The 22,705-nt window shown below is 46.5% G+C and overlaps 5 non-coding genes across 5 annotated transcripts; 1 reads left to right on the plus strand and 4 right to left on the minus strand.

Annotated features, from left to right (window-relative positions):
* The first annotated feature begins 6,454 nt into the window (after positions 1 to 6,454).
* Positions 6,455 to 6,526, plus strand: trnat-cgu (transfer RNA threonine (anticodon CGU)). The gene has a single exon. It is a non-coding gene; the product is annotated as a tRNA-Thr (tRNA).
* A 7,221-nt stretch (positions 6,527 to 13,747) lies between these two features.
* On the minus strand, positions 13,748 to 13,829 carry trnas-aga (transfer RNA serine (anticodon AGA)). The gene has a single exon. It is a non-coding gene; the product is annotated as a tRNA-Ser (tRNA).
* Positions 13,830 to 16,740: 2,911 nt separating this feature from the next.
* On the minus strand, positions 16,741 to 16,822 carry trnas-aga (transfer RNA serine (anticodon AGA)). Its single transcript has one exon. It is a non-coding gene; the product is annotated as a tRNA-Ser (tRNA).
* A 2,950-nt stretch (positions 16,823 to 19,772) lies between these two features.
* On the minus strand, positions 19,773 to 19,854 carry trnas-aga (transfer RNA serine (anticodon AGA)). Its single transcript has one exon. It is a non-coding gene; the product is annotated as a tRNA-Ser (tRNA).
* A 663-nt stretch (positions 19,855 to 20,517) lies between these two features.
* Positions 20,518 to 20,600, minus strand: trnal-uaa (transfer RNA leucine (anticodon UAA)). The gene has a single exon. It is a non-coding gene; the product is annotated as a tRNA-Leu (tRNA).
* Between the last annotated feature and the right edge of the window lie 2,105 nt (positions 20,601 to 22,705).

The raw sequence follows: 22,705 nt of genomic DNA on the forward strand, positions 1-22,705 counted from the left end.
GGGCTGCAGAGGGTGATGGTGTTTGAGCTGCAGGGAGTTTTGACGATTAGTGAGCGGGAAGAGGAAGAACGTTGACGGTTTCTGGAGGATGAGGACGATGCGGGCCCTGTGGGGGGCGGGACGGTGGTGGGAGGTGGGAAGTGAGGGCAGGTGAAGTGGTGTCTTCACTCCTGAGCCCACCTGTCAACCTCAGGGTGTTGATGTGGGGGGAGCGCTTGACCATGAGGAGCCTCACCTCACCGCCTCTCCAACTCCCGGCCCCTCTGGCTCTGTGCGAGACACACATAATCCCCCTCTCACAGGCAGCCGCCAGCTGAGTCCGACCTGTCGGGGGTTGAGGGATCGATGCGAGTGGGGTAGATGCGCCCCAGTCTCCCGTGAGACGGCGTAGATGTCAGCTCCCCTGCTCCTCCTCCCCCCACCCTACCCTGTGGATGATGAATTGGGAGAGGACATCAACGGTCAACAAGTGAGACGGTTGAGGGCTGATGAGAGCGACAAATACCATGACTATTTCGCCTCCATGAGACAGGAGATCTAGGACGCTGGACAGAACATTAGCGCCCAGCTGGCCCATACTGGACAGAACATTGTCCAGCTGGCCCATACTGGACAGAACATTGTCCAGCTGGCCCATACTGGACAGAACATTGTCCAGCTGGCCCATACTGGACAGAACATTGTCCAGCTGGCCCACACTGAACAGAACATTGCCCAGCTGGCCCATACTGGACAGAACATTGCCCAGCTGGCCCATACTGGACAGAACATTGTCCAGCTGGCCCATACTGGACAGAACATTGTCCAGCTGGCCCATACTGGACAGAACATTGCCCAGCTGGCCCATACTGGACAGAACATTGTCCAGCTGACAAATATTCACCAGGTTCTCGTACATTTCATGGAGTTGAATGCGAGCACGGCTGTGCTGCACCCGAAGCCCGTGACACACCCCGTGCCACCTCCTGCTGCAGACAGAGGACAGGCCCAAGAGCCAGGAGCTAATTCTGCACCTGACGCTACTTTTGCTCATGTCCCCGTGGAACAGCAGCACCCCAGCTCCGAGCTCCCTGATTACAGCCATTTTACAAGACACCGTGGTCGTGCCCTGGGCTCAAGAGGGGCTCGATCACAGGGAGGGATGGGGGCCAGGAGGAAATAGGATGCTCCTCTCGGACAGAGTTCCCCTCCTCTTGTTCAGAGTGTCACAGCGACCCTCGAGCATGCCGCAAAGGGGCGTCTGTAAATCTTATTGCTGTTTGTTCTGTTGATGTTTTGATTGTTTGTTTTTATTCGCTTGTTGATATTTTGTTATGTGATGAATCTCCTCTGAATGTTTGTGTGATAATTTTTGTTGCTGCTGCTGCCCTTCGAACTTAATCAGTAGTCATTTATAATTGTTCCAAAATTTTATGAATGTAAACCATGTTAACATCGCAACTGATTTCAAACTAGAAAATGAATAAGTGAACGCAACTTTTATTTAAAGTTTTGCACTACACACCTCAATGTTCACAATAAAGTTTTGCAATCACTAACCACCTCAAAATGTAAATGTAAAGTTTTGCACTAATTTTTTGATGCTGCAATTGAAGCTCACTGTTTCACTTTCAATCTTGCTTGTCCTGTTATCTGCTTTCCTGCGAGGGGGCGAGGAGACAATTACCCATTTTCATCGATGTCTGAAAGCATCAGCCACTGGGTGCTCTCCCGCTGCCCTGTCCCCTGCAGCCACGGTTTCCTCGGGGGTCGGGGTGGGGGAACAAACAATGGCCCCAGCAACATCCGGGTTGTCATCCTGCATCTCATCCATTCCCAGAGGCATCTCGTCTTCCTGGTCAAAGGTCAGTCCTTCCCGCAGGGTAAAGTTGATCCACAGGTCAGCATCGCAAAGGATCCTCCCATTTAACGAATTAAACCCCTTCCTGGTGATGTTAGTGACAGGTGCCTCATTGGATGCCTTCTATATCACATGGGTTCCATCGACAGCACCCTGCACTCTGGGGAATCCAGTGATCCTGTGTAACACGGTAGATCTCTTCCTTTGGGGAATCCAGCGATCCTGTGGAACACGGTAGATCTCTTACTTTGGGGAATCCAGTGATCCTGTGGAACACGGTAGATCTCTTACTTTGGGGAATCCAGCGATCCTTTGGAACACGGTAGACCTCTCCCTTTGGGGAATCCAACGATCCTGGGGAACACGGTAGACCTCTCCCTTTGGGGAATCCAGCGATCCTTTGGAACACGGTAGACCACTCCCTTTGGGGAATCCAGCGATCCTTTGGAACACAGTAGACCTCTCCCTTTGGGGAATCCAGCGATCCTTTGGAACACGGTAGACCTCTCCATTTGCGGAATCCAGCGATCCTGTGGAACACGGTAGACCTCTCCATTTGCGGAATCCAGCGATCCTGTGGAACATGGTAGACCTCTCCATTTGGGGAATTCAGCGATCCTGTGGAACACGGTAGACCGCTCCCTTTGGGGAATCCAGCGATCCTGGGGAACACGGTAGACCTCTCCATTTGGGGAATCCAGCGATCCTGTGGAACACGGTAGACCTATTCCTTTGGGGAATCCAGTGATCCTGTTGAACACGGTAGACCTCTCCATTTGCGGAATCCAGCGATCCTGGGGAACACGGTAGACCTCTCCATTTGCGGAATCCAGTGATCCTGTTGAACACGGTAGACCTCTCCATTTGCGGAATCCAGCGATCCTGTGGAACACGGTAGACCTCTCCATTTGCGGAATCCAGCGATCCTGTGGAACACGGTAGACCTATTCCTTTGTCGATCTGGGGACATGTCGAGGTTGATGAACTGGGAAATCCTGCGGAATACCGCGCCCGTGACCTCATGAATTCACTCTCGCAGTGCTCTGGGTGATGGTGTCTCTGTGATCTGATGAATTCAGACTCTCACAGGGCTCTGGGTGATGGTGACTCTGTGATCTGATGAATTCAGACTCTCACAGGGCTCTGGGTGATGGTGTCTCTGTGATCTGATGAATTCAGACTCTCACAGGGCTCTGGGTGAGGGTGTATCTGTGGGCTGATGAATTCAGACTCTCACAGGGCTCTGGGTGATGGTGTCTCTGTGATCTGATGAATTCAGACTCTCACAGGGCTCTGGGTGATGGTGTATCTGTGGGCTGATGAATTCAGACTCTCACAGGGCTCTGGGTGATGGTGTCTCTGTGATCTGATGAATTCAGACTCTCACAGGGCTCTGGGTGATGGTGTCTCTGTGATCTGATGAATTCAGACTCTCGCAGTGCTCTGGGTGATGGTGTCTCTGTGATCTGATGAATTCAGACTCTCACAGGGCTCTGGGTGATGGTGTATCTGTGGGCTGATGAATTCAGACTCTCACAGGGCTCTGGGTGATGGTGTCTCTGTGATCTGATGAATTCAGACTCTCACAGGGCTCTGGGTGATGGTGTATCTGTGATCTGATGAATTCAGACTCTCACAGGGCTCTGGGTGATGGTGTCTCTGTGGGCTGATGAATTCAGACTCTCACAGGGCTCTGGGTGATGGTGTATCTGTGGGCTGATGAATTCAGACTCTCACAGAGCTCTGGGTGATGGTGTATCTGTGGGCTGATGAATTCAGACTCTCACAGGGCTCTGGGTGATGTTGCACATGTTACCGGAGCCTGACTGAAATGACCCACATGCCACTGACGAGGCCCTGCAGGAAATAGAAGGTGGCTGAAGCTCCTCTTGTGATATCTCACAGAGGCGGCCGATTGCCTCCTTGCTAAAACGAAGTCTCCACAGAAATATCTCTTCCGACAACAATGTGGTTGATGTGGTGTTTATGGACTTCCAATAGGCGTTTGATAAAGTTCCGCCTGGTAGGCTTATCATCAAGACTGTGGCCCATGGAATAAAGGGGGGTGTAGCAACATGGATACAGAAATGACTGGGGAACAGAAACAGAGAGAAGTGGTAAACGGTTGTTTTTCGGACTGGAGGAAGGTGCAGAGTGGTGTTCCCCAGGGTCAGAGCTGGGACCACTGCTTTTCTTGAAATATATTAATGACTTGGACTTGGGTGTTCAGGGCACAATTCCAAAATTTCCAAAACTTGGAAGGGTCGTATGCAGTGAGGAGGACACTGATAGACGTCAAGAGGAAACAGACAGGCTGGTGGCTTGGGCGGGCACGTGGCAGATGAAATTTAAAGCAGAAAAATGCGTATTGATACATTTTGGAGGGAAGAATGAGAAGACGCAATGTAAACTGAAGGGCACAACGCTAAAAGGGATAAAGGAACAGAGAGATCTGGGGGTTTATGTGCACAAATCGTTAAAGGTGGCAGGGTATGTTGAGAAACTGTTTAAAAAAGCAACGGGATCCAACGCTTTACAAACAGAGCCACAAGTACGAAAGTATGGAAGACATGACGAACCTTTATAAAACACTGGTTTGACCACAACTGGAATATTTTGTCCAGTTCTGGGCACCGCACTTTCGGAAAGATGTGAAGGTCTTCGAGAGGGTGCAGAAGAGATTTACTAGAACGATTCCAATGATGGATAGACTGGAGAAACTGGGGTTGTGATTCTTGGAACAGAGACGGTTGCGAGGAGATTTGATCGAGGTGTTCAAAATCATGAAGGGTCCAGACAGAGTAGATCGAGAGAAACTGTTCCCATTGGTGGAAGGGTCAAGAACTGGAGGACATAGCTTTAAGGTGATTGGCAAAAGAACCAAAGGTGACGTGAGGAACAGCTTTTTAACACAGCGAGTGGTTGTGATCTGGAATGCACTGCCCGAGGGGGTGGTGGAGGCAGATTCAATCATGGTTTCAAAGGGGAATTGGATAAATACTTGATAAGAAAAAAATGCAGTGCTCCAAGAAAAGGGACGAGCTGGAATGATCTTGCACAGGCGAGGCACAGATTCGATTTGCCGAATGGCCTCCTTTCGTGCTGTAGCCTTTCTCTGACGGTGTGATGGAAATGGGAAAAGAGTGAAAATGAGACCATGATAACAACTATCAGGAGTGGGGTTTGAACCCACGCTGGTAAAACCCATTGAATTTTACGTTTAAACTCTTAACCACTCGGTCATCCTGCGTTTTGAATTTATGTGTAATGTGCCGGAGTGTCATTTCTTTCATCTCTTCGTCAGTCAAGGTCCAGAATGAAATGATGTCGGGAGTGGAGAAAGAGACTTTGAAAAGCGTTGAAGAATTGACACACGCACCCACACGGACAGGTTGGAAGCTTTGAGAAAGAAAGCTTTGAACCGCAGTCGGCAGGATTCAAACCTGCGCGGGGAGACCCGAGTGGATTTTCAGTCGATCGCCGAAACCACTCGGTCACGACGACTTGATTTCAGTTAAATGCTGTTCACTTAAAATTGCAACGATCCTTCCGTGCGGTAACATTTCTATCATGCAAATGAAGAAGAGTGACAATGAGCAGGATCAAAATGTAACCGAAGTAACAGCTGCGAGGAGTGGGGTTCGGAAACACGCGGGGATAAATCCACTGGATCTTAAATCCAAAGCCTGAACCACTCGGTCATCCTGGTCCTTCCAGCACGACCGCTCGTCTTTAGCTTTTTACATCCCTGGAGAAGCTTTTAGAGTCCGTTCTGTTTCTTGCTACTTTACTCTCATTTTCTATTTTCCCTCTTTATCAATTTCTTGGTCCTCCTTTGCTGAATTCTCAAATGCTCCCAATCCTCAGGCTTACTGCTTTTTCTGGCAACTTTATTTGCCTCTTCCTTTGATTTAATACGAACTTAAATTTATCTTGTTAGCCACGGTTGGACCACTTTTCCTGTTGGGTTTTTGTGCCTTAAGAATATATATTTGTTGCAGTCTATCACTGTCCTCCTCACTGTTCACTACACTTCCAAGTTTTGTGTCATCTGCAATTTTTAACATTTTGCCCTGTACACCCAAGTCCGCGTCATTAATATATATCAAAAAAACAGTGGTCCCAATACCGAACCCGAGGGAACACCACTGTGCACCTCCCTCCGTCCGAAAAACTTTCACTTGCAATTTATCTCCAATATTTGATGTGGAAAATACATTGAAAGACTAACCCGGATAATCCCACTTTGGAAAATTTAATTTCACTGATATTCCAGCGATTTTAAACTCCATTCAGGTCTCTCTCTGCACCCGACCGACCCCCCCGGCTCCGCCCCGCCCCGCCCCCTTGTCTCCATCTGTGTCTATCTCTCCATCTGTGCATCTCTCTCCCTCGATCTGTCTCTCTCTCTCTCTCTTTCTGTCTGTCTCTTTCTATCTCTCTGTGACTCTTTCCACAATAGCCCGTTAAATAAACTGTCATGAAATTATTCGTTCAGGCGGAACAGTCGAAATCCATTTTTCCTCAATCAGTCGATTGTCGCAATCAGTTGCAGAAACCTGTTGATCTGACTTCACCCGCTGAAGAACATTATCATCCGAGTGTGGATCATTGGGTGCGGTGGCCAAGTGGAAAGGCGTCGGTCTCGTAAACCGAAGAGCGCGGGTTCGATCCCCGTCCGCACCTGCTTCAGGTTTCAAATTTTCATGAAATGACAGAATTGATGACAGTTTGTTCAACTTTCCACGGGCCACTGTTGAAAGAAGACTCACTGTTCACATTTCCATCTCTCTGTTGGTTCAGATTCAGAATAAAGTGATGTGGGGTGCGAGGAAAAGAGTGATAAAGAGAGACACTCAGAAAGAGAGAGAGACACTGGGACAGGAAGAGACTCTCTCGGTCTGTCTGAGTCTGTGTCAGTCTCTCTCCCTCCATCTGTCCAATACCCGCAGATTTGAGAATCACAGGGTCAAAAGGAGGAAACAGATTGGAACACATTGAGCCTGAGCCCTGTTTCAAAACCGACTCCCAGGAAACGGCTCCGGTAGAATCGTTAAATGGTCAAAGTTTTTCTGGCGACTTTGACCTCTTCCCTGAGATGGGGAGACACGGGGACGTGGGGCGATTAAAAGGCTTCGGAAAAATCATTTCCAATTGGATATTTTCCATCGTGGTGAGATATCCCCCCTCAGCCAGGTATTTAGTTCCCCGACGGGGAGGAAGCATTTTTAAGACGCCAACTACAAATTTTACTTCTTTGCCTCGCTTCTTCTTCAAAAACGACAGAGAAAAATAGAACAGAAAAATAATGAAACAGGTGATTGTCACTTTCAGAATATTATTGAGCGGAGACTGTTTGGGGACTGAATTCTTGGGGCCCGTCTGTTGCAGAGCACAAATGTGTTCCGATATGTTTCCTTCTTTGACCCTGTGATTCTCAGATCTGCGGGTATTAGAGAGAGGGAGGGGGAGAGACAAACAGACACAGAGAGAGAGAGAGAGACAGAAAGACAGAGAGAGAGAGACGGAGACAGAGAGAGAGCGACAGAGAGACAGAGACAGAGAGAGACGCACACAAAGACTGAACGTGAGACACACATTGAAACATAGAGGGAGAGAGAGAGAGAGAGATTTAACGATTATGCCTCTTTGTGTAATGTGCCTGTGTGTATGTTTAGTGCTGATGTTCCTTTGAGAGTGAGGTGCGAGCTTGAGGAAGCTTCCCACTCTCCCCTTGTGCGCAAAGCTTTCCAATAAACTTGAACTTTCGTCTGGTTTTGCTCCAAAAATTCGAGTCTAAAAATGTTTATATTTGTATGTATGCCTGCGTGTGTAATGCGCCTGTGTGTATGTGTATATATATATATATATATATATATATATGTGATGCCTGCGTGTGTAATGTGTCTAAATGTGTGTGTGTGTATGTGTGTGTGTCTCACTTTTTCGAAGCTTTTCTGAGTGGGTCTCTCTTTCTCTGTCTTTCTCTCTCTGTCACTCCCTCCCGCTCTCCCCACATCACGTTATTCTGAACCTTGACGAACAGAGAGATGGAAATGTGAAAGGTCAGTCTTCTTTCAACAGTGGCCCGTGGAAACCAGGGTTCAATTTCCCGACCGGGAGATTACATTTTTATTGCCTTTAAAAGCTTCACTTTCATTCCTCTTGCAATATATCTCCAAGTGGAGGTTTACCAGAAAGATCCCACATACAACAATGAAATGGATGGCCAGTCAATCTGCGTTTTGGTTTTGTTAGTTGAGGGAGGAAGGATAATTTCCTTAATAATGGATTCTAGCATTTTCATTTTAGACACACACATACACAGCCATGTACACACGCAGACACTGATACATAGACAGATACTAACACACACACACACACACACACAGGTACACTCACTGACAGACAGACACACGTGTAGATTGAACCGCAGAGATGAAAGGTCATCAAACAAATGGTTAAAATAGATTCACTGAAATTTGAAGCATGTTTAACGCCATCTGTGGTGAGTGTCCATTACTGACCCACACCAGTTCTTCGTTACTGTACTGGTGAGCATCACCGCTTATCACGCAAGTGACCGGGGGTTCAATTCTCCAACGGGGAGGTTGCACTTTCGCTGCCTTCAAAAGTTTCACGTTCATTTCTCTTGCAATTTATCTCTAACATTTGATGCGGAAAATACACTGAAAGGCTATCACGGACCACGAGGCACCGGACACAACAAAGGCAAACCAAGCCCAGTCGACAATGCAAAGTCCTCCTCACCAACATCTTGGGACTTGTAACAAAATTGGGAGAGCTGTCCCAAGAATAGCCTGACACAGCCATACTCACAGAATCATACCTTTCGGCCAACGTCCCAGACTCTTCCATCACCATCCCTGGGTGTGTCCACTCCCACCGGCAGGACAGACCCACCAGAGGTGGCGGTATAGTGATATGCAGTCAGGAGGGAGTCCTCAGCATTGACTCCGGACCCCATGAAATCTCATGGCATCAGGTCAAACATGGGCAAGGAAACCTCCTGCTGATTACCACCTAGCGCCCTCCTTCAGCTGATGAATCAGTCCTCCTCCATGTTGAGCAGCACTTAGAGGAATCACTGACGGCAGCAGGGGCACTCTGGGTGGGGAACATCCATGTTCATCACCAAGAGTGGCTCGGTAGCACCACGAAGTTAAACGAATTGTAATGAACTAAATGGTTGAAATAGAGTCACTGAAAATTGGAGCTCATCTAACGCATCCGTGGTGATTGTCCTTGACCGACTCACGGCAGTTCCTCGTTAGTCTCGTCTGTCCAGCGGGAGACCGGGGAGGCCCAACTTTAACTGCTTTTAAAAGACAGAGAAACTCTCTGAATTGCGTTGTAAAAGTGAGACACACACAAGCAGACACCCAAACACTCGACCAGATTGAAACGGAGAGATGAAAGGTTTGAAAAGAAAGCTCTGAACCGTAGTCGGCAGGATTCGAACATACGCGGGGAGAATCCAATGGATTTCGGGACGACGACTTGACCTGTTCGAAATGCTGTTCATATTAAAATTACAAAGATCCATCGCTCTGTAACAGACGAGCATTAAGAATCAGGATGCCTGTGTGGAATGTACCTGTATTTGTGTGTCTCACTTTTTCGAAGCTTTTCCGAGTGAGTCTCCGTTCCTCTGCCTTTCTTCGCTCTGTCACTCTCTCCCGCGCTCCCCACATCACTTTATTCTGGACCTTGATGAACAAAGAGATGGAAATGTGAAAGGTAAGTCTTCTTTCAACAGTGGCCCGTCGAAAGTTAAGCAAATTGTCATCAAATAAATGGTTAAAATAGATTCACTGAAACCTGAAGCGTGTCTGACGCCATCTGTGGTGAGTGTCCTTAATTAGCCCACGCCAGTTCCTCGTTAGTTTTGTGGTGAATATCCCCGCCTGTTATGCAAGAGACCGGGGCTTAATTCCCCGACGAAATATATCAAATCTTATTGCTTTTAAAAGCATCACTTTCATTTATCTTGCAATTTATCTTCAACATTGGATGCGTGAAAAAAACACTGATAAACGAACTCGGACAATCCCACTTTCCACAATATAATTTCACTGATATTCCAGTGATTTTAAACCTTCCTCTCTGCGTCACCTTGATGACAGAACCACAATAATGAGCAAGAAATGAAAGAAACAGTCGCGTTGTTATATTTTATTCGTTCATGGGATGTGAGCGTCGCTGGAGAGACCAGCATTTATTGCCCATCCCTAATTGCCCTTGAGAAGGTGGTGATGAGCCCCCTTCTTTAACCGCTGCAGTCCGGGTGGTGAAGGTTCTCCCACAGTGCTGTTAGGAAGGGAGTTCCAGGATTTTGTCCCAGCTACGATGAAGGAACGGCGATATATTTCCAAGTCGGGATGGTGTGTGACTTGAAGGGGAACGTGCAGGTGACGTTGTTCCCATGCGCCTGTTGCCCTTGTCCTTCTGGGTGGTAGAGGTCGCGGGTTTGGGAGGTGCTGTTGAAGATGCCTTGGCGAGTTGCTGCAGTGCATCCTGTAGATGATACACACTGCAGCCACTGTGCGCCGGTGGTGGAGGGAGTGAATGTTTAGGGTGGTGGATGGACCTGAGGAACTTCTGCAGCAGTGTCCTGGGGCTGAGATGATTGGCCTTTGGCAACCACTAACCATCTTCCTTTGTGCTCGGTATGTCTTCAGCCACTGGAGAATTTCCACCATGATTCCCATTGACTTCAATTTTACGAGGGCTCCTTGGTGCTACACTCGGTCAAATGCTGCCTTGATGTCAAGGGCAGTCACTCTCACCCCATCTCTGGAATTCAGCTCTTTTGTCCATGTTTGGACAAAGGCTGCAATGAGGTCTGGAGCCGAGTGGTCCTGGCGTAACCCAAACTGAGCATTGGTGAGCAGGTGCCGCTTGATAGCACTGTCGACGACACCTTCCATCACTTTGTTGATGTTTGAGAGTGGACAGATTGGGCGGTAATTGGCCGGATTGGTTATGTCCTGCTTTTTATGGACAGGACATACCTGGGCAATTGTCCACATTGTCGGGTAGATGCCAGTGTTGTACCTGGACTGGAACAGTTTGGCTGGAGGCGCCGCTAGTTCTGGAGCACAAGTCTTCAGCACTGGAGCCGGGATGTTGTCGGGGCCCGTAGCTTTTGTTGTATCCACTGCACTCAGCTGTGAGACACACACGCACAGACACATTACACACACGCAGCCATGTACAAACAGACACTGATACACAGATAGATAATCACACGTCCAGTTACACACACTGACAGACAGACACACACGTGTTGGTTGAAACGCAGATATGGAAGGTTTGAAAAGAAAGCTGTGAACCGTTGTCGGCAGGATTCGAAGCTGCGGGGAGGCCCCAATAGATTTCTGGTCCATTGCCTTCAGCACAACGACTTAACCTCAACTAAAACCTGCTCACATAAAATGGCAACGACCCATCGCTCTGCAACACACAGGCACCAAGGTTCACTAGACCTGTGTGTGTAATGTGTATGTTTGTCTCACTTGTTCTGAGCTTTTCTGAGTGGGACTCCGTTTCTCTGCCTTTCTCGCTCTCTGTCACTCTTTCCCCCGCTCCACACATCACTTTATTCTGGACCTTGACTAACAAAGAGATGGAAATGTGAAAGGTAAGTTTTCTTTCAACAGAGGCCGGTGGAAAGTTTGTGTGCAACGTGCCTGAGTGTCACTTCCACGCTTTTCTGATTGTGTCACAGTCTTTCTTTCTCCCTGTCATTTTGTCCCCAGCTCCCCACATCATTTTGCTCTGCACCTTGACTAACAAAGTGATGGAATTGTGAAATGTAAGACCTCTTTCAACAGAGACCCATGGAAAGTTAAACAAACTATCATCGAATAAATAGTTTAAAAAGATTCACTGGAACATAAAACATGTCTCAGACCACCTGTGGTGAGAGGACATTCACTTCGTGCATCAGTTCTCCGTTAGTGGGAGCACGCAGAAGACCGAGGTTCAATCGTGGCATTAAAAGTCTCACTTTTATGTTGCTGGCCATTTATCTGCAATATTGGATGCAGAAAATCTATTGATAAAATGTTCCCACCTTCCCGAAATTAATTGCACTGATATTCCAGCGAATCTCAGATCTCTCTAATCTGCTCCACTCTGGCCTTTGAGTCTGAAGATTGTGGTTTCAAGCCCCACCCCACCAGAGAGCTGAGCAGAGCAGAGGTTCCCAAACCGGGAACCGGACAAGGTTATCAAGGGGTCTGAGAAGAGGGAGGCCGGTGAAACTCACAAAACAGGAGATGCCTGCAATACCAATCGTCTCCAGTGGTGGCGCTGCTGCTCTCCCCTCAACTCTCTCAGTTTGATGCAATCACAATTGCCCACAACAAAAATTTGCATTGATATCGAGTCTTGAACGCAGCAAAATGCCCCAAGGCGCTTCACACCAGCGTAATCGGACAAACAATTGACGCAGAGCCGCATGACGGGTATAGTTATCAGCCGTCGCTCAGTGGGCATCAGTCTTGGCAACCAGCTCACAATGTGTTGAAAGAAGGCTTGTCTTTCACATATTCCATCTCTTTGTTAGTCAAAGTCCAGAATGAAATGATGTGGGGAGCGGGGGAAAGAGTGACGGAGAGACACTGTGAAAAGCGTTGAATAAGTGAGACACACACGGACAGACACAATACACACACACTGACTCAGCAGACACTGATACACAGATAGATACTCAAACACACAGGTACACACACTGACAGACAGACACACACATGTCGGTTGAAACGCAGACGTGAAGGGTCTGAAAACAAAGCTCTGAACCTGCACGGGGAGACCCCATTGAATTTTTTATCCATCGCCCGAAACAACTCGGCCACGTCTGCGAGAGCTCAGCTAAATTCTGCTCACTTAAAATTGCAACCATCCATCGCGCTGCAACAGACGGGCACCAAGAACGACCGTGCCTCTGGGTGTAATGTGTGTGTGTCTCATTTTTTCTCAGCTTTTCTGTGTGAGTGTCCGTTTCTCTGTCTTTCTCTCAATCGTCCAATATTCCGTTTGCCTTCTGGATTATTTGCTGCACCCGCATGGTGACTTTTTGTGTTTCATGTACGATGACACCCAGATCCCTCTGTACTGCAGCATTTTGTAGTATTTCTCCGTTGAAATAATATTTTGCTTTTTTATTGTTCCTTCCAAAGTGGATGACTTCACATTTTCCCACCTTATATTCCATCTGCCAAATTTTTGCCCATTCGCTTAACCTGTCAATATCCCTTTGTGTCACCCTCGCAACTTGCTTTTCCACCTATTTTCGTATCATCAGCAAATTTGGCAACCATACACTCTGTGCCTTCATGCAAGTCATTGATATATATTGTAAATAGTTGAGGCCCCAGCACTGATCCCTGCGGCACCCATCAGTTACCGATTGCCATTTTGAAAATAACCCTTTAATCCCGACTCTTTGTTTTCTGTTAGTTAGCAAATCCCCAATCTATGAACTCTTATCTTGTGACTGTTATTCTCTGCGAGGTAAAGGTCAGAAGCAGTGGCAGGAAGCGGCAGAAGGCACGGGTGGGTGCAAGCGTGGAGAATAACAAGCAGCAGGGATACCACCTTTTCGATGGCACGTTTTCGAATGCCTTTTGGAACTCCAAATATACTGCATCCATTGGTTCCCCTTTATCCACCCTGATCGTTACTTCCTCAAAGAACTCCAATAAAATTTTCAGACACGATTTCCCATTCATAAAACCATGTTGACTATTCTAGATTGTATCATGAGTCCGCGAATGTCCTGCTCCGACTTCTTAATAATGGATTCGAGCATTTTCATTTGACACACACTCTGATCGGTTGAAACGCAGAGATGAAAGGTCGGAAAAGAAAACTCTGAACCGTAGTCGGCAGGATTCGAACTTGCGCGGGGAAACCCCAATGGATTTCTAGTCCATCGCCTTAACCACTCGGCCACGACTACTTACTAAAAGCACAATGCTGCTCACTTAAAATCGTAATAATCCAGCGCTCTGCGACACAGAACAGCAGAACTGGTGTCGGTGTCAGCCGTCGGTCAGGGGGTCGATTGTTCACGCAAGTTACTCGTTTGGATAGTGGTGGGTATCCCGACCTATTACATGGTCGACCTGGCTTCAAATACACCTGGACGATGAACTTCTACGACATTTAAAGTTTTCATTTATCTCCAAAATTGGACGTGTGAAAAAACACTGATGAACGAACTCGGACAATCCCACTTTCCACAATATAATTTCACTGATATTTCAGCGATTTTAAATCTCACTCTCCGCGTCACCTCGATGTCAGAACCACAATAATGAGCAAGAAATGAAAGGCAGAGTCGCGTTGTGAACAGACCCGGGCTAATTCAGCATCCCGAAGTGGCTGATGGAGGCAGATTCAATGATGGCTTTCAAAACGGAACGGGATAAGCACTTGAAAGGAAAAAAATTGCAGTGCTCGGGGGATAGGGCGGGGTAGTGGGACCAGCTGGATTGGTCTTGCATGGAGCCGGCACGGAAACGATGGGCCAAAAGGCCTCCTTCCGTGCTGTGACCTTTCTATGATTCTGTGATGCAAATGGCAAAAGAGAGTCAATGATCAGTATCAAAATATAACGGAAACAATATCTACCACGACTGGTGCTTGAATCCACGCGGGTAGAAACCCATTGGATTTTAAATCTAACGCCTTATCCACTCGGCCATTCTGGTCCTTTCACAATCTTGCTTTATGTGTAATGTACTTAAGTGTCACTTCTTCTACGCTTTCCTTTGTCATCAAATAAATGGTTGGAATGGATTCAATGAAATTTGAAGCGTGTCAAACGCCATCTGTGGGGAATGTCCATCAACTGCTCACGCCAGTTCCTCGTTCGTGTTGTGCTGAATATCACCATCTGTCACGCGGTTGATCAGCGTTCAATTCTCCAATGTCGAAGTCCCGGTGTTTCTGCCTTTAAAAGCTTCACTTTCATTGATCTCCACTATTTGATGTGGAAAATACACTGAATGTCGAACTCGGACCATCCGACTTTCCACAATTTAATTTCACTGATATTCCAGCGATTTTAAAACCTGCTCTCTGCCTCACTCTTCACCTCGATTTCAGAACACTAATAATGTGCAAGTTATGAATCCGCAGAATCGAGCTGTTTGCAGACCCGGGCTAATTCAGCCGCTCTAAATAGAGAGAGAGAGACATACAGAAAGGAATTTATTTCTAATATTTGATGTGGAAAAAACATTGAAAGACTAACTCGGACCATCCCACTTTCCAAAATTTAATCTCACTGATACTCCAACGATTTTAAAACTCTCTATTAAGGTCTCTCTATCTCTCTCTCCCCATGTCTCCATCTCTCTCCCTCGTTTTCTCTCTCTGTCTCTTTCTATCTCTCTCTCTGTGAATCTTTCCACAATGGCCCGTTGAATAAACTGTCATGAAATTATTCCTTCAGGCGGAAAAGTCGAAATCCATTGCTCCTCAATCAGTCGATTGTCGCAATCAGTTGCTGAAAGCTGTTGATCTGACTTCACCCGATGAAGAGCATTATTATCCCGTTATCGATCGAGGGGTGCGGTGGCCAAGTGACGAAGCGTCGGTTTGCTGAACAAAACCGCGCGGGTTCGATCCGCGTCCGTACCTGTTTTCAGCTTCAAATATTAATGAAATGATCAATTTGATGACAGTTTGTTTCACTTTCCACGGGCCACTGTTGAAAGAAGACTCACTGTTCACATTTTCATCTCTCTGTTCGTTGAGATCCAGAATGAAGTGATGTGGGGTGCGAGGAAAAGAATGATCAAGAGAGACACTCAGAAAGAGATTCTCTCGGTCTGTCTGAGTCTGTGTCACTCTCTCTCCCTCCATCTGTCCAATCCCCGCAGATTTGAAAATCACAGGGTCAAAGAAGGAAACAGATTGGAACACATTGTCCCTGTGTCCTGTTTCAAAACCGACTCCCAGGAAAACGGCTCCGGTTGAATCGTAAAATGGTCAATGGTTTCTCTGTCTTTCTCTCAATATTCCGTTTGCCTTCTGGATCACCTGCTGCACCTGTATTTTGAATTTTTGTGTTTCATGCACGATGATACCCAGATCCCTCTGAACTGCAGCATTTTGTAGTATTTCTCCATTGAAATAATATTTTGCTTTTTTATTTTTCCAGCCAAAGTGGATGAATTCATATTTTCCCACCTTATATTCCATCTGCCAAATTTTTGCCCATTCGCTAAAACTGTCAATATCCCTTTGTAGATACTTTGTGTCACCCTCGCAACTTGCTTTTCCACCTATTTTCGTATCATCAGCAAATTTGGCCACAATGCACTCTGTCCCTTCATCCAAGTCATTGATATATATTGTAAATACTTGAGGCCCCAACACTGAGCCCTGCGGCACCCATCAGTTACCGATTGCCATTTTGAAAATGACCCTTTAATCCCAACTCTTTGTTTTCTGTTAGTGAGCAAACCCCCAATCTATGAGCTCTTATCTTGTGCCTGTTATTCTCTGCGTGGTAAAGGTCAGAGGCAGTGGCAGGAAGCGGCAGAAGGCACGGGTGTGTGCAAGCGTGGAGAATAACAAGCAGCAGGGAGATCACCTTTTCTGTGGCACCTTATCGAATGCCTTTTGGAAATCCAAATATACTGCATCCATTGGTTCCCCTTTATCCACCCTGATCGCTACTTCCTCAAATAACTCGAATAAAATTGTCAGACACGATTTCCCATTCATAAAACCATGTTGACTATTCTAGATTGTATGATGAGTCCACGAATGTCCTGCTCCTACTTCTTGACAATGGATTTTCATTTTGCACACACTCGTATCGGTTGAAACGCAGAGATAAAAGGATAACTCTAAACCGTAGTCGGCAGGATTCGAACCTATGCGGGGAAACCCCAATGGATTTCTAGTCCATCGCCTTAACCACTCGGCCACGACTACTTGCTAAAAGCACAATGCTGCTCACTTAAAATCGTAATAATCCAGCGCTCTGCGACACCGAGCCGCAGAACTGGTGTGGGCATCAACCGTCGGTGAGGGGGTCGGTTGTTCACGCTCGTTGCTCGTTTGTATTGTGGTGGGTATCCCTACCTATTACATGGTCGACCTGGCTTCAAATACACCTGGACGATGAATTTCTTCTGCCTTCAAAGATATCATTTATCTCGAACATTGGACGTGTGATAAAAAGACTGATGAACGAACTCGGACAATCCCACTTTCCACAATATAATTTCACTGATATTTCAGCGATTTTAAATCTCACTCTCCGCGTCACCTCGATGTCAGAACCACAATAATGAGCAAGAAATGAAAGGCAGAGTCGCGCGGTGAACAGACCCGGTCTAATTCAGCATCCCGAGTGGCTGATGGAGGCAGATTCAATGATGGCTTTCAAAACGGAACGGGATAAGTACTTGAAAGGAAAAAGGTTGCAGTGCTAGAGGGATCGCGCGGAGGAGTGGGACTAGCTGGATTGGTCGTGCATAAAGCCGGCACGGACACGATGGGCCAAAAGGCCTCCTTCCGTGCTGTCACCTTTCTCTGATTCTGTGATGCAAATGGCAAAAGAGAGTCAATGATCAGTATCAAAATGTAACGCAAACCGCATCGACCAGGAGTGGGGTTCGGACCCCACGCGGGTATAAAACCATCGGATCTTAAATCCAACTCCTTAACCACTCAGCCATCCTGGTCTTTTCATAATGTTGCTTGATGTGTAATGTGCTTGAGAGTCACTTCTTCTACGGTTTTGTTTGTCATCAAATAAATGGTTGGAATGGATTAAATGAAATTTGAAGCGTGTCCAACGCCATCTGTGGGGAGTGTCCATCAACTGTTCACGCCAGTTCCTCCTTCGTGTCGTGCTGAATATCCCCATTTGTCACGCGGTTGATCAGGGTTCAATTCTCCAATGTCGAAGTCCCGGTGTTTCTGCCTTTAAAAGCTTCACTTTCATTGATCTCCACTATTTGATGTGGAAAATACACTGAATGTCGAACTCGGACCATCCGACTTTCCACAATTTAATTTCACTGATATTCCAGCGATTTTAAAACCTGCTCTCTGCCTCACTCTTCACCTCGATTTCAGAACACTAATAATGTGCAAGTTATGAATACGCAGAATCGAGCTGTTTGCAGACCCGGGCTAATTCAGCCGCTCCAAATAGAGAGAGAGAGACATACAGAAAGGAATTTATTTCCAATATTTGACGTGGAAAAAACATTGAAAGACAAACTCGGACCATCCCACTTTCCAAAATTTAATCTCACTGATACTCCAACGATTTTAAAACTCTCTATTAAGGTCTCTCTATCTATCTCTCCCCATGTCTCCATCTCTCTCCCTCGTTTTCTCTCTCTGTCTCTTTCTATCTCTCTCTCTGTGAATCTTTCCACAATGGCCCGTTAAATGAACTGTCATGAAATTATTAGTTCAGGCGGAATAGTCGAAATCCAATGCTCCTCAATCAGTCGATTGTCGCAATCAGTTGCTTCAAGCTGTTGATCTGACTTCACCCGATGAAGAACATTATCACCCGTGTTTGGCTCGGGGGTGCGGTGGCCAATTGGAAAAGCGTTGGTCTCATTATAATAGAAAAGCGCGAGCTCGATCCCCGTCCGTACCTGTTTCTAGCTTTAACTTTTAATGAAATGACCTATTTGATGACAGTTTGTTTCACTTTCCACGGGCCACTGTTGAAAGAAGACTCACTGTTCACATTTCCATCTCTCTGTTAGTTAAGATCCAGAATAAAGTGATGTGGGGTGCGAGGAAAAGAGTGGGAAAGAGAGACACTCAGAAAGAGAGAGAGACACTGGGAGAGAAAGAGACTCTCTCGGTCTGTCTGAGTCTGTGTTAATCTCTCTCCCTCTATCTGTCCAATACCCGCAGATTTGAGAATCACAGGGTCAAAGAAGGAAACAGATTGGAACAAATTGAGACTGTGTCCTGTTTCAAAACCGACTCCCAGGAAAACGGCTCCGGTTGAATCATTAAATGGTCAATATTTTCTTCTTCTTTCTCTCAATCGTCCAATATTTCGTTCGCCATCTGGATTACCTGCTGCACCTGCACGGTGACTTTTTGTGTTTCATGTACAATGACACTCATATCCCTCAGTACTGCAGCATTTTGTAGTATTTCTCCATTCAAATAATATTTTGCTTTTTTATTTTTCCTGCCAAAGTGGATGAATTCACATTTTCCCACCTTATATTCCATCTGCCAAATTTTTGCCCATTCGCTTAACCTGTCAATATCCCTTTGTAGATCCTTTGTGCCACCCTCGCAACTTGCTTTTCCACCTATTTTCGTATCATCAGCAAATTTGGCCACAATACGCTCTGTCCCTTCATCCAAGTCATTGAAACATATTGTAAATAGTTGAGGCCCCAGCACTGATCCCTGCGGCACCCGTCAGTTACCGATTGCCATTTTGAAAATGACTTTTAATCCCGACTCTTTGTTTTCTGTGAGTTAGCAAACCCCCAATCTATGAGCTCTTATCTTGTGCCTGTTATTCTCTGCGAGGTAAAGGTCAGAAGCAGTGGCAGGAAGCGGCAGAAGGCACGGGTGGGTGCAAGCGTGGAGAATAACAAGCAGCAGGGATATCACCTTTTATGTGGCACCTTATCGAATGCCTTTTGGAAATCCAAATATACTGCATCCATTGGTTCCCCTTTATCCACCCTGATCGCTACTTCCTCAAATAACTCTAATAAAATTGTCAGACTGGATTTCCCATTCATAAAACCATGTTGACTATTCTCGATTGTATGATGAGTCCGCGAATGTCCTGCTCCGACTTCTTGACAATGGATTTTCATTTCACACACTCGCATCGGTTGAAACGCAGAGATTAAAAGATAAAATGATAACTTTAAACCGTAGTCGGCAGGATTCGAACCTGCGCGGGGAAACCCCAATGGATTTCTAGTCCATCGCCTTAACCACTCGGCCACGACTACTTGTTGAAAGCACAATGCTGCTCACTTAAAATCGTAATAATCCAGCGCTCTGCGACACCGAGCCGCAGAACTGGTGTCGGGATCAACCGTCGGTGAGGGGGTCGGTTGTTCACGCTCGTTGCTCGTTTGGAAAGTGGTGGGTATCCCGACCTATTACATGGTAGACCTGGCTTCAAATACACCTGGACGGTGAACTTCTTCTGCCTTTCAAGATATCATTTATCTCGAACATTGGACGTGTGATAAAAAGACTGATAAACGAACTCGGACAATCCCACTTTCCACAATATAATTTCACTGATATTTCAGCGATTTTAAATCTCACTCTCCGCGTCACCTCGATGTCAGAACCACAATAATGAGCAAGAAATGAAAGGCAGAGTCGCGTTGTGAAGAGACCCGGGCGAATTCAGCATCCCGAAGTGGCTGATGGAGGCAGATTCAATGATGGCTTTCAAAACGGAACGGGATCAGTTCTTGAAAGGAACAAAAGTGCATTGCTCGGGGGATAGGGCGGGATCGTGGGACTAGCTGGATTGGTCTTGCATGGAGCCGGCACGGACACGATGGGCCAAAAGGCCTCCTTCCGTGCTGTCAACTTTCCATGATTCTGTGATGCAAATTGCAAAAGAGAGTCAATGATCAGTATCAAAATGTAACATCTACCAGGAGTGGGGTTCGAACCCACGTGGGGATAAACCCATTGGATCTTAAGTCCAACGCTTTAACCACTCGGCCATCCTGGTCTTTTCAGAATCTTGCTCTATATGTAATGTACTTGAGTGTCACTTCTTCTACGCTTTGCTTTGTCATCAAATAAATGGTTGGAATGGATTCAATGAAATTTGCAGCGTGTCCAACGCCATCTGTGGGGAATGTCCATCAACTGATCACGCTCGTTCCACGTTGGTGTCGTGCTGAATATCCCCATCTGTCACGCGGTTGATCAGGATTCAATTCTCCAATGTCGATGTCCCGGTGTTTCTGCCTTTAAAAGCTTCACTTTCATTTATCTCCAATATTTGATGTGGAAAATACACTGAAAGTCGAACTCGGACCATCCCACTTTCCACAATTTAATTTCACTGATATTCCAGCGATTTTAAAACCTGCTCTCTGCCTCACTCTTCACCTCGATTTCAGAACACGAATAATGTGCAAGAAATGAAGACGCAGAATCGAGCTGTGAGCAATCCCGGGCTGATTCAGCAGCTCGCAACAGAGAGAGAGAGAGAAACAGAGAGCGAGACACAGGAAGAGAGACGGAGAGTGAGAGAGGCCCTGATCGGGGCGCAGAGGAGGTTTACGAGAAATATCCCACATACAACAATGAAATGAATGGCCAGTTAATCTGCGTTTTGGTGGTGTTAGTTGAAGAAGGAAGTTTCGCAAATTGTCATCAAATAAATGTTCAAAATAGATTCACTGAAATTTGAAGGGTGTCCAACGCCATCTGTGGTGAGTGTCCATCACCAGATTACACCAGCTCCTCGTTAGTATTGTGGTGAGTATCCTCGCCTGTAACTCGGGCACCCGCGGGTCAATTCCCCGACCGAAAGTGGAACTTTTGCTACCTTCAAAAGCTTCACTTTTCGTCCTGTGCCAGTTCTTCGTTGGCGTCGTGGTGAAGGACAGGGAGAGACAGAGAGACAAAGACATCGGAAAGGGCGCAGAGGAGATTCACCAGAAAGATCTCACATACAGCAATGAAAAGGATGGTCAGTTCATCTGCTTTTTGGTGGTGTTCATTATCGTCCAGGTTTGGAAATTTGCGACCAGCAAGGCCCCACAAACAGCAATGACAGAGTAACAGGTGCATGAGGCAGATGGAACAAGAGTTTCAATGAGCAACATCAAAATGGAACGGAAATAACAGTTATCAGAAATGGGTTTCGAACCCACGCGGGTATAAACCCGTTGGATTTTTTGTCTAATATTTTAACCCCACGCCTCCATGCTTGTCGATGTGTTGAGATGGTGCTGAGTGTCCCCGAGTGGTTAAAGCGATGGATCAGAAATCCATTGGGATCTTTCCGCGAAGGTACGGATCCTGCCGACTGCGGATGCCATTATCAGCGGTTTAACAAGCAGCAAACTTCTCATTCTTCAGTGAATTAAAAATGCACGCCTTTGAACACTTCGAGTTTTATGCTCGTTGGAATTGATCTGCAAGATTTCACGAAATCGACGACAGAAATAGAACAAAGAATGTGCCAAATGACCGATAGTCTGTCTCTCTCTGTGTGTTTGAGTCACCCGATGTGTTTCTCTCTGTTTGTGTGTGTGTGTTGGTGTGTGCGCGCGCCACACATTTTCTCCGTTTTTCTGAAGGGGTCTCTGTCTCTTTCTTTCTCTCCCACACTCTCTCCCGCGTTCCTCACATAATTTGACTCTGGACATGATCCAACAAAGAGATGGAAAAGTGGCCGTTCATCTTCTTTCACCAGTGGCCCGTGGAAAGATAAATAAAGTATCATTAAGCACCAGGCCGAGCGGTTAAGGACTTAAGATCCAATTGGTTCACAACCGGGTGAACCCCATTCCAGGCAGCTCTTTAATTTAATCCCGTTACACTTTCATACTGCTCAGTTCCACTCGTTTCCCATCTGCATTATGTACCTGTTACTTTGTCATTGCGATTTGTGGGACCTTGCTGTGCGCATGGCTGGAAACCTGGACGATAATCTTTCCTCAAACAATACCACCAAAAAACAGATTAACTATTGGTTCTGATATCGAGGTGAAGGGTGAGGCAGAGAGCAGCTTTTAAAATCGCTGGAATATCAGTGAAATTAAATTGTGGAAAGCGGGATGGTCCGAGTTTGTCTTTCAGTGTATTTTCCGCATCCAA

The sequence above is a fragment of the Heptranchias perlo genome, unplaced genomic scaffold (assembly GCF_035084215.1).
Source record: "Heptranchias perlo isolate sHepPer1 unplaced genomic scaffold, sHepPer1.hap1 HAP1_SCAFFOLD_56, whole genome shotgun sequence".
In the NCBI taxonomy this organism is placed as follows: domain Eukaryota; kingdom Metazoa; phylum Chordata; class Chondrichthyes; order Hexanchiformes; family Hexanchidae; genus Heptranchias; species Heptranchias perlo.